This window comes from Elephas maximus, chromosome 7 (genome assembly GCF_024166365.1).
Source record: "Elephas maximus indicus isolate mEleMax1 chromosome 7, mEleMax1 primary haplotype, whole genome shotgun sequence".
Taxonomy (NCBI): domain Eukaryota; kingdom Metazoa; phylum Chordata; class Mammalia; order Proboscidea; family Elephantidae; genus Elephas; species Elephas maximus.
The window spans coordinates 111,303,197-111,313,119 of NC_064825.1; the positions used below are offsets into that span (position 1 = coordinate 111,303,197).

At 34.3% G+C, this 9,923-nt stretch overlaps 1 pseudogene; it reads right to left on the bottom strand.

Moving 5' to 3' along the window:
- Positions 1-6,368: 6,368 nt before the first annotated feature.
- Positions 6,369-7,315, bottom strand: LOC126079589 (olfactory receptor 5D13-like; annotated as a pseudogene).
- Positions 7,316-9,923: the final 2,608 nt, after the last annotated feature.

A 9,923-nucleotide genomic window follows, 5' to 3' on the forward strand; every position in this document is an offset into this window, starting at 1 on the left:
CTATAAAACAACGATAAAGTTATTTGTTTATTTGCTTTATTGGTAGTTTACTCATAATATAAAATTATATTTTTAATTCTATTACTCATTGTATTACAAGAATATGGATAAATATAATTGACTTTAAACTTATAAATTATAGTATTTTTGTAGATAGCTTTAGATTTTATGTAAGTTATCACGATGCCTGTGAGTAGAAACAGTTTTAATGTTTTCCTTCATATCATCATGGCTATATTTTTCTTGTTTAATTGCAGTTGCCAATATATGTGTGGAGTAGAAATTATGGGAGTAGGCCTCTTTGCCTTACTCTCAATTTAAGGGAGAAGCATTCAATATTTCACCTTATAGTACTATGTCAGGTATAAGCACTTTCGTAGAAACTCTTTTTCAGCTTTAAGAAGACTCTATTTACTAGTTTTAGCACAATAGTAGTACACCAAAGAAGAAAAAGCGTACAATCTTTTCGATAGGTGCAGAAAAAAAAACATATCACAAAACGTACCATCCATTTTTCATGAAAAAAAAATTTTTTTTTTTTTTTTTTTTTTAAAGAACCTGCAAACTAGGAACAAAACGAAGCCTCCTTAGTCTGAGGAATCTCTTAAAAATTGTATTTATTGCAGAAGACTGTTTTTCTTCCTAAGATCAGGAAAATGTGTCGACTTTCACCAGTTCCACTTAACACTGTATTTGAGGTTTTAAACGATGCAAAACTACAAGTAAATAAAGTCCTCCATGCGAAGTGATCATTTATGAGTAAAAATCCAATGTCATCTATATACACAAAAGTTAGAGCTCAAAATTAACTTAATAATGAACCTAAATAAACAAAAATTTTATTTTTATATATTAGTAAAAATGAATAAGAACTTATATTAAAATATAGTTTCAATAAAACCTCATAAATATTCAGCATTTACAGATGAATCTGACAAAAACGTGCAGGATCTGTGCAGACAAAACAACAAAACATCAAAGAAGGTCAAGATCAATGAAGAAATACATTACATCCATGATGTGGAAAACTCAATACTGTTAAGATGTCAGTTCTTCCCTGATTAATGTATAAATATAAACTTTATGAAATCAAAATAATGATTCCAACAGACCTTTTGTATCCATTGCCAGTCTAACTCTAAAATTCCTGGGCTATAACCTAGAAAATATATATTCCAAAAGTACATAGCAAAATGATTTTTGACAACTGTACAAATGCAATTCAATGGAGAAAGAATGGTAGTTTTAAAATACAGTACTGAAACAACTGGGTATACAGATGCAAAAAAAAAAAAAAAAAAAACTTCAATAACTTATGCCATTAAAAAAAAAGGACCATATAGAAAGATGTGTAGTTGAAAATTATAAAATGTCTAGAGTAAAATCTTTGTCATCCTGACAAATGCAAAGAATTTTTATATCCCCTATGAAAAATGCAATTCATAAATTTTCTAAAAAATTAATAAATTGGAGTTCATCCACATTGGGAATTTCTGTTTAGTGTAAGATACTGTAAGAAAATAAAAGACAAGCCACAGAATAGTAGAAAAGATTTGCAAATAACACATTTACAAACATATATATGTATACATATGTAGTATCTAAAATACAAAAGTAACTCCTAAAAATCCAATAATAATAAAATAAATGCAATTGAAATTGAGAAATGATATAAATAGACACTTCACCAAAAAAAAAAAATAATAATAAACAGGCTTCAAAAGATCACATAAAATGATATTCAAGTTAGTTATTAATTTGTTGTTGTTATTAAGCCGGCTCCAACTCAGGGCAACTTTATGAATACTAGGACAAAACACTGCCCAGACCTTCACCATCTTCATGATTCTTGGTATGTTTGAGTCCATTGTGGCAACCATTGTGTCAATAAAACTCACGGAGGGCTTCCTTAGTTTCCACGGACCCTCAACTTTACCAAACATGATGTCCGTTTCTAACGATTCCTCTTTCCTGATGATATGTCTAAGTAAGAAAGTTGGTCTCACCATCTTCCCTTCCATGGAGCACTCTAGTTGCATTTCTTCTAAGATATTCCATTCTTTTGGCAGTGTTTCCCAACATCACAGTTCAAATGCATCCATTCTTCTGTCTTCCTTTTCCATTATTCAACTTTCACGTGCATATAAAACAATTGAAAAAAACATGACTTGTGTCAGAGGCAACTTAGACATTAAAGTGACATATTTGCTTTTTAAAAATTTAAAGAGGTCTTTAGTAACAGATTTGCTTAATAGATTTGCTTAATACAATAAGCCATTTGTTTTCTCAGCTTCTGCCTTCACAGACACTGTTGAATCAAGAGAATAAAGTTGTTGGCAACTTCAATTTTCTCTCTGCTTATCATGATGTTGTTTATGGTTCAGTCATGAGGTTTTTAGTTTCCTCAGGTTCAGGTGCAATCCATTTTGAAGACCGAAGTCTTTGACCTTCTTCAGTAAGTGCTTCGAGTCATCTTCATTTTTGGCAAGTACGGTTGTGTCATCAGTATACTGCAGGTTGTGGACTCTTCCTTCAATCCTGATGATTAATTCTTCTCCATACCATCCAATGTCTCAGATTATTAGATTGTAAAGATTGAAAACGTGAGGTGAAAGGATACAGCCATGCAAACGTCTTTTTTCCACATTTGAACCACGTACTACCTCTTGTTCTATTTGATCCATGTAGTTTCCACATAAGCATAATTAAATACTCTAAAATACCCTTTCCTTTGAATGTTATCCACTATTTGTTATAATCCACACTGACAAGTGCCTTTCTGCAACTGATAAAACACTGGTTAACATCTGTTTTGTATTCTCTGCTTTCAGCCAAGATCCATTTGACAACAGTAATAATGGTCCTTGTTCCCCGTCATTCTCTTCTGAATTCTGCTTGAAGTTCTAGCAGTTCCCTTTCAATGTATGGCTGCAGTTACTTTTGAATTATCTTCAGCAAAATTTTGATAGTAATTGATATTAATAACATTATTTTATATTAATATTATTTGATATTAATAATATTAATTGATATTAGTAATATTTACTTATATGTGGTATCAGGTAATATTGTCTGATAATTTCTGCATTTGGTTGGATCACCTTTCTTGGGAAAAGGCATAAATACAGATCTCTTCCACTTGGTTGTCCAGGTAGCTGTCTTCCAAATTTCTTGGCATAGACGAGTAAGCACTTCCAGTGCTGCATTGCTTTGTTGAAACTTCCCAGTTGGTATTCCATCAAATCTTGAAGTCTTGTTTTTCACCAATGCCATCAGTGCAGCTTGGACCTCTTCCTTCAGTATGATCTGTTCCTGATCATATGCTTCCTCCTGAAATGGTTCAACATTGACCAATTTTGTGTGTGTGTTCTGACTCCACATATTCCTTCCATTTTCTTTTGGTGCATCCTTTAATATTTCATCAGCAAAATCCTTCAATATTGTAACTAGAGGCTTGAATTTTTATTTCAGTTCTTTCAGCTTGAGAAATGCTGAGCACATTTTCCCTTTTACTCTTCTAACTCCAAGTCTTTACACATGTCATTATAATAATTTACTTTCTCTTCTCCAGCTGCCCTTTGAAATATTCTGTACAGCTCTTTTACTTTATCATTTCTTCTATTTGTTTTGGCTACTCATTGTTCAAGAGCAAGTTTCAGAGTCTCTCCTGACACCCATTTTGGTTATTTCTTTCCTTCCTATCTTTTTAATGACCTTTTGCTTTCTTCATGTATAATGTCCTTGATGTCATTCCATAACTAGCTTGGTCTTTGGTCATTAGTGTTCAATGTATCAAATCTATTCTGTGATGGTCTCTAAATTTAGGTGTGATATACTGAAGGTTGCATTTTGGCTCTCGTGGACTTGTTATAATTTTCTTCAATTTGATCTTGAACTTTCATATGATCCATTGATGATCTGTTCTGCAATCAGCCCCTGGCCTTGTTCTGACTGATGATATTGAGGTTTTCTATTGTCTCTTTCCACAAATGTAGTTGATTTGATTCTTGTGTATTCTATCTGGTGAGGTCCACATGTATAAAAAAGTCACCACTTATATTAGCAAAAAAAGGTATTTGCAATAAAGAACTTGTTGATTTTGAAAAATTCTATCATGTGATCTCCAGCATCTTTTCTACCACCACGGCCATATTTTCGCCTACCAATCCTTCTTCTTTGTTTCCAACTTTCTCATTCCAATCACCAGTAATTATCAGTGCATCCTAATCACAGCATGTTTGATCAATTTCAGACTGCAGATGTTGGTAAAAATCTTCCATTTCTTCATCTTTGGTCTTAGTGGTTGGTGCATAAATTTGAATAATAGTCATATTAACTGGTGTTCCTTGTAAGCATATGGATATTCTCCTAGCACTGACAGTGTTGTACTTTAGGATAGATCTTGAAATGTTCGTTTTGACAAAGAATGCAAAACCATTCCTCTTCATGTTGTCATTCCTGGCATAGTAAATCATATGATTGTCCAATTCTGTATGTCTAATACCAGTCCATTTCAGCTCACTTAATGTTGTTGATGTGTTCCATTTCATTTTTCATGATTTCTTATTTTTCTGGATTCATATACTTACATTCCACTTTCTGATTAATAGATGTTTACAGCTGTTTCTTCCCAATTTGAGTCATACCACATCAGCAAATGAAGGTCCCCAAAGCTTTACTTTATCCACATTATTAAGGTCAACTCTACTTTGAGGAGGCAATTCCTCCCCAATTTTAGTTAAGTCATATTTATCTGCAAAATCAAGAAAGAATATTTTCCATAAGGTAATATTAATTTTACAATAATAACAAATTTTATTTGATAGAACAGATATAAAGTTTTTATAATGATTGCAAAATATGTGGGACAAACTCTGACATATACTAGATATTCATCTTCATTATTTTTTAGAATTATGGGTAAATTATGTGATATCCAAAACATTATATGGATTTTGAAAATCAGACTCAATCTTGACAGCCACAGACATTGGGCACATCTTAGGAATTCAATGTAGAAAACATCTACTCTCTCAAGTTAGACAGTAAGTTTCATCGAGTTTGAATTGAGTTCATAGGGGATACATTTAAACTCAAAAGCACAAATATATTTTCTCTCTGTTTTCCCACCACTTTATAGCTGCCCTTGGCTATTATCACAGCCTTGTGCCTATAGGAAAGATATAGTTCAAAGATCAATCCTCAGCAATTCCTCTTCTATCATAATACATACCGCCTTACCACTACTTGGCTAGATTATGGTCACATGTTCAAGCCAAATGCCTCACCTTTAAAGTATTCTATACAACATTGCCAGAGTAATTTTCCATGATCTCTTTACATTAGCTGTCAACATAACAGTCCTTATGTTTTCATTAATGAATGCATAAATTCTACATTTTTCTGCAGACCTTTCTATACTGTCCCAGGTCTATGTATTCAGCCTTATTAGGACTAATTCACGGTTTTCTAATCCTGGTTAATTTATCCAGCTCTCATTTTTTTTTTTTTTCATAAACAGTAAATGGTCATTTGACATGGTTTATTTTTCCACTTGTTCTCTATCTTGTAAGGCTTTATTTTTCCATCAACTATTAATAAACATTAGAATTGTTGCTTTGCCTATATACACGCAATAATGTTTATACATCACAATTATCATACGTTGTATCCTATAATTTTTAAATATAATTGTTCTTGTTAGCTAATTCTTCAGGGATGTCTTTTGAAAAAAAGGAAAAATTGTGAAAAACATCTTGAGGTCTCAGCCTAACTAAGTGTATTTAATGATAGACTTCCACATGTGTTTAGCTCCTAGGGAGATTATTAAAATTCAATATTATCTCCATCATCATTATCTAAAATAAAATCACGTTATTAAGAGGAATCAGAAAGCAATGTTCATATGATTATCTGAATCTAAGGAGCTGGTTTTGAGGATCAGAGTATGGACTTATTAAAAATTTTTCTGATCTATGTTTTCAGCTCTTTTGTATACATCTGACCTTTTCTTAAACATGACTCTAACCATAGTACAAGCAGCGAATCCATAATACAGACCTCTTCCACTGACCGTTGCGGCGTCCAATGGGGAGATTGTAAAATATAGTTTTTTTTTTTTTTACTATTAATTGAAAACAAGTCAATAATAATGCATTATTTCAGTATTTACCCAGAGAAACTAAGGCATGCTAAGAATTATAAACCATGGGACGTGATAATAAATTGACTTACAGCATAATTGTATATTTATTTAATAAAATTGAACTAGCATAAACTATACATATAAAAGTTTTTGGAAATAGTTAAGACATAAATAAGTATATATACACACTTGTGCCTTACCTATATATATACACACTCAAGAATTATATTGAGTGAGAAAGGAGTTTGATGATGATTAACTTCCTGTCTCCTTCACATCTTTTTTTCTAAGACTATAGATTAAGGGGTTCAGCATGGGGATCACGACTCTGAAAAACACAGTGGCCACTTTGACCAGGAGCCAGGAGCTTTTGGAGTTGGGCACACAGTAGAGCAGAAGGATGGTGCCATGGAGGATGGTGATGGCAGTCAGGTGGGAGGCACAGGTGGAGAAGGCTTTATGAAGTCCACCAGAAGAAGTCATCTTGATGAGAGTGAAAACGATGAAAATGTCAGAAGTGAGGATAATCAGGAGGCTACTAGCCTCATTGAAAGTAGAAATGATTAAACAGGTCATCTGGCTAAAGTAAGGGTCAGAGCAGGAGAGAGATAGGATAGCCGAATACTCACAGCCAAAGTGATTTATGATGTTTGAGCCACAGAAGGATAGATCCATAAGAGAATATGTGAGTGTCAGGGAACAGATCCCACCCCATGTGTAGGACCCAGCTACCAGGAGAGCACAGAGCTTGGGAGACATAGCTACTGTGTAGAGCAAGGGGTTACAAACAGCCACAAATCGGTCATAGGCCATCACCGCTAACATGAACATTTCTGTAATCACAAATGTGCAAATGAAGAAAAATTGTGCCATGCAGCCTCTGAAAGTGATACTTCTGGCTTCAACAACCAAGATTTCTAGCAGTTTGGGTGTAAACACACTGGAATAACAAATATCCAAAAAGGATAGATGGCTGAGGAAAAAGTACATGAGTGTGTGGAGTTTGGGATTCCTCCTTACGATCACAATTACGCTCAGGTTCCCCACTAGAGTGACTGTGTACATGGTCAAGAATGCCAGAAAGAGCGGTACCCAGAAGTGTGGGTATTCTGAGAAGCCCAGGAGGATGAATGTGGTCACAGAGCTCCAGTTTTCCCCACCCAGTACCATGGCTCTTGTGGAAACAAACAAACAAAACCCAGAAAATTGATTCTGAGCGGCAAACTTGAGAAGACAGGCATAGGAACAACTCAGGAGAGGATAGATGTAGATCAGTGAAGACCAAGATTATCTTTTCTGGTCCTTTGGATTTTACTGGCCACCGATCGATTTTTATTATTGTTACTATGAGCAATTAGCTTTGTCTTTCAAAACTGAATGTCTTCATCTGGAAAATAAGAAAAATAGTATTTATTAATATAATTATTTAATGTAAATGATGTATAAATGTATATGATGCTTACAGCATTGTATATCCCATCCAAGCCTGTTGTGGTCAAGTAGATTCTGACTCATAGTGACCCTATAGGACAGAGTACAACTGTCCCGTAGAGTTTCCAAGGAGCACCTGGTGGATTTGAACTGCCAACTTTTTAGTTAGCAGCCATAGCACTTAACCACTATGTCACCAGTTTTTCCATATATCCCATAGTAACATACAATTATATGAGATAAAAAGAACAAAGCAAAATCAAGAAAACCACTTAACGTGTCACAGTAGTCATATGATCATAGCAAAAGCGGCCTTGGGAAGATTAAACAGTTTCAGCAGGAAAAGAAAATCATGTAAGTAAGCAGTAAATTTTTTAAGTGATAAATGTATTTGTGGACACACACAATTTTGTATTGATATATTGAGCTTTTTACTTTGGTAGGTATATATACATCCAATTATCCAGGAGTCAAAAAAACCTACTTCAAAGAATCTTTAAGTGGTCTGGTCAAAACAATCCACTGTTAACTGTGTTCACTCCATTTTATCCCCTCCATATGGGTCCAAAATGCTCAACTATTTAAAGCAATTTTCTGACAAAGTGTTTTGGAGATATTCTGAAAAGATTTATTTTGATTATCTCCCCCTGGTTATCCAGTCTGCTTTTAGTGTAAAACATATTCAAAACCCACTGCCGTCAAGTTGATTTCGACTGATAGTGGCCCTATAGGACAGAGTAGAACTGCCCCATAGAGCTTCCAAGGAACACCTGGCGGATTTGAACTGCCAACCTCTTGGTTAACAGCTGTAGCACTTAACCACTACACCACCAGGCTTTTCACATATCATATTAAAAAGAAAAAATATATATCATCAATTATAAAGCACAAAAAATGTGCAATATAAAAATTATCACTGTCAATTATTAATGACAATCAAGAAAATCCTCTTCTGATGTGGCAAAAGATGAAATAATATGTAAGATTAATAAATGTGAATTTCTTGGTTTTGGAAGGAAAAGAAGGTTAAATACCGGAAATTTTACATGACTGAATCTACAACTAAAGATTTTATCTAGAAATGGACTTGGAGACACAAAAGATAAGATAATGCCAATTTGAACCTATCTGGGAGCTGGCAAAAGTTTTAGCCTTGCCTGTAAAAATCAACACCTGCATCTCGTTTAGGGACACTAATCCCAGGAACGGAAACCCTGGTGGTATAGTGGTTAAGTGCTATGGCTGCCAACCAAAGGGTCAGCAGTTCGAATATGCCAGGTGCTCCTTGGAAACTCTATGGGACAGTTCTACTCTGTCCTATAGGGTCGCTATGAGTCGGAATCGACTCGACGGCACTGGGTGGGAATCCCACGAACATAGCGTCAGCTACAGAATTGCGCTTTCTATTTCATAGAAGATCGAGCTGATTTTTTTTTTTTTTTTTTAGCTTCATGTATTTTATCTAGTGTTAACCAAAAAAAAAAAAAAATCAGCCTTTAAATTCAGGATCTTTGATTGCTGTTATTGGGTCATGTCCAGGAAGGTTAAGAATTTGGAGGTGCAATCTGCTGTTACTTCATTGTAGGTATATCAAGGGACTGAATCAATTAAAGGCTCTACAGCTTGGACTGGAGTAAGAAATCTTAGGGATGTTTGAGCAAACTTGGCTAAACGGAAACAAAGTGACATTTATTAAAGATTCTATGCCAAGTTTAAGAGTCATGGAAGTTTAAAAATGGAAAAGTCCTGGCTATTTGTACCAGCATTGTTTTCTGTCTTCATCAATAATATTTCTACTGCCCTTCCTTACATTAAAGCACCTGTCCTCACAATTAATGATCCCTTTTCAAACAGTGTTAGTGACACTTACCAGAGATTAATAATAATAGCCAAATATATAGTTGACTATTTCTCTTAAGTAGTCTTTTTTTTTTTTTTCCTTGTAATTTCTGGCATGTTGCAAGTCCTGATGGATCTAACTCTTTCTCTGGGGTTCACAGAAATTAAGACTAATTCCTCTTACACATTATACATCTTCAAATATTTGAAGATAATTTCTGTAGGCCCTTTATACTCTTCTCTTTCTAGGTAAATGTCCGTAGTGTTGTTTGTTTGTGTTTCCATTTACTTCCTCATGTTGGTTATTAAATGTTTCAGAAGAGCTTCTCAATATTGTTGATATAGCATTAACCCTCCTGGGTTGAAATTGGCACTAAAAACTAAATGTAAGCTTCCCAGGGACATCTTGCCAAGCCAAAAGAGAATCCACTCAGTAACCTGCTTTTCTTTGCTGTACTTTTAAGGAGAAGACCTGAATGAGCACTTGCAGTCAAATATTTGAACTGCA